At 38.1% G+C, this 2,759-nt stretch overlaps 1 non-coding gene across 1 annotated transcript; it reads left to right on the top strand.

Moving 5' to 3' along the window:
* Positions 1-224: 224 nt before the first annotated feature.
* Positions 225-296, top strand: Trnaq-uug. Its single transcript has one exon. It is a non-coding gene; the product is annotated as a tRNA-Gln (tRNA).
* Positions 297-2,759: the final 2,463 nt, after the last annotated feature.

Raw genomic sequence — 2,759 nt, 5'->3', positions numbered from 1 at the left:
GAAACACATTTTCTATTCGTGATTCGGTAATCCGAAGTTTTGATTTTCCAAAATTATTTTTTTCCGAGGCCTTCGGATAATCGAGTCTGGACTGTAGTAACGATCTAAGCTTAGACAAACACAAGCTGATCACACTTGTTCAAATGGAATGAAATGATCGTCGGTTAACTTGCAAACAGTTCGATTGTTTTCCAGAAGTGTACACTAGAGGTTTAATCATCAACGGTTCCATGGTGTAACGGTTAGCACTCAGGACTTTGAATCCTGCGATCCGAGTTCAAATCTCGGTGGAACCTCATTTTTACTTGATGCCGGAGTTCAGTGTTTGCATTAATATTTTTTCAGCATATTCTATTTGATTAGATTTTCTGTAGATTTTTCACAAATGGCATACTCAGCAGTCATCAACGAACCTAATTTAACCAAAATCTACAGCAAGTGTATGATTAAATGCTAATCAACACAATGTTACACCTTCTCCGTTGAAGCTGCGAACCCATTTCGAAAAATTAAGTCTCAAATTAGGTCTCATTTAGCGTCATCAGTAGCAAACAAAACCGTGAGGTAGTTTTGGAAATTACTAGTCTGCCCGCTGACTGCCGCTGCCGTTCCTAATTGAGACCTTCCCCACGCCATAGTTTCATCACTGTTAGAACTAGGTGAATCCGCTAGGTTTAGAACCTGAGTGGAGATCTCCATCGCCCCGGGAACCGCTACGAGCCGTTCCCCCGTTTAAAGGGGGGTGGTGTCATTCTCCTCCTCCGCTGGCAACCTGGCATGGTGTGGGGTGGCAGACCAAACGCCCCGCGAACAAAGATGTATAAACACAGATAAACACAAAGGCGTTTGCTGGCGTTGGGGCCATTCTGGGACGCCTCGTACAGTGGCCACCGACCTCCGGTCCGTCCGCGCTTGCCACCCATTAATGGATTTCCATCCGAGATGCAGGCAATAATTAACCGTAATTAAAAGTCACTTGCCCTAGCGCAGCTAGACCCGCTCTGAACGCACTCTTCCATGAGGCGTGAACGCAAGACTTGAATAAAACTTAGTTTTAAAGACCAGTAGACGTGCAACTCGGTTTAATAATATTGCAAAACAACTGTCAGTTTGAATTCATAGAACAAAATGTGAAAATCATCCTTATCAGTAAAAAACTGAGGTTCAAATCTGCTTGTCTGTGTCCATCAAAGCAGCCTGCATAAAACTTTAGTCACTCTGCTTTTTTGCAGAGTCGTTGCAGCAGTGCACGAGGCAAAAGGGAGCACAGACTTGAAACAGAACATCGAGAAGTATGGCAGAGTGTCGATCTTCCTGTGTGTGTTGGCCGTTCGCCGCGTTACAGCTTGCAAACGAGACGGGCCCTTCTTCGAACTGAACGGAAGGCAGCAGCAGCAACAGACACTTTAGAGATTGTGCAAAGCAGTGCATTGGCGTGTGGTTGGAGCAAAAAACAACGCGTTGTTGCCTCATCATCTTTAGTTTACTGTTTGCTGGAAAGAGCCACTGGAAACCCATTACAAGATGACAAATTTCAAAGATTTTTACAAGCTTTTTAAACATTTAAGGAGTCACTGGCATCGGTGAAATATCATTAAAAACTGTGATTCTCAATTGCTTAGAAATATTAAAATAATTTAGAAAACTTAAAACAATTGAGCAATTCTAATTTTCCATACTGGCAGCTGTCCACACAAAAATGATGTATGAAAATTAAACAATCTGTATCTTTTGAATGAATTTTTTGAGCGATTTGGTGTTTTCGGTAAAGTTATAGGTATGGATAAGGAAAAATGGCTATAACTTGAAAACGGTGCACTTTATCAAAATTACACTGAAGTCCTTTGGAGTGCAAATTTGATTTAACATCGAAAAATGAAGTTGAAAAATGTTTGCGGCCAGCATGTCGATTTTTTCAAAAAATCAGTAGGGGAGAGTGGGGAGACTTGATCCCCGGGGAGACTTGATCCCAAGCTTGTATCTCGTCAGCATGTGGGTAAAACAATTAGCTTTGTTCTAGAAAGTTGTGCGAAATTGACTAAAACTCATTGTAGAAAACAAAGAAAAAAATTAAAAAATGTTTGGATTGAGTTACACACAATTTTCTAAGAAGTGCTGCAAAAAACTTCCAAGAGATCTTTTTTCTTTGTTTTGATAAGTATAGAAAACACTCAAAAATTATTAAAAAAAATATTTTTAATACATGAATTGTTTGATAAACATATCAACTCCAAAACCCTTACGCATTTGACGTTAAATTTATCGTCATACTATTTTTACAATCGATTGTTTAAAAAAGTGCATTAAAGGAGACTTGATCCCTGCATTTTTACAGTCACTGGAATCAGCCTCAAGATTAAATAATTTGGCTGGGTTTTCGTACATAGTTTCCTTTAGTATAGTTGTACGTAACTAACTGCAGTTTGAACCATTTTTCAAAAGTTTTGTAAACAAAAATTACCAGCTTTTGTAAACATGCTCAATTTTGGTCTAAAAAAAGAAAATTTTAAGTTTTTAAATATTTTACATGCTAAACTTGTTATATTTTGAACACAAACGTACAGGTTTAATGTGAAATTGCTGTATTTTATAGAAAATTAAAAGTTTGGATGAATAAGAAACATTTTGCTTAAGATTTCTTCAAAATGTTGAAAGGGGGATCAAATAACCCCCAACATTTTGAAAATGCCGGTTTAATTATTTTTTTAAAAAAGCTTGGCATTATTCGAAGAGTTTATCTGATGAAATACCCTTATCAG

Source organism: Culex quinquefasciatus, chromosome 3 (genome assembly GCF_015732765.1).
Source record: "Culex quinquefasciatus strain JHB chromosome 3, VPISU_Cqui_1.0_pri_paternal, whole genome shotgun sequence".
NCBI lineage: Eukaryota > Metazoa > Arthropoda > Insecta > Diptera > Culicidae > Culex > Culex quinquefasciatus.
Note: the sequence above shows the minus strand (reverse complement) of the source record. Positions and strands in the feature narration are given on the sequence as shown.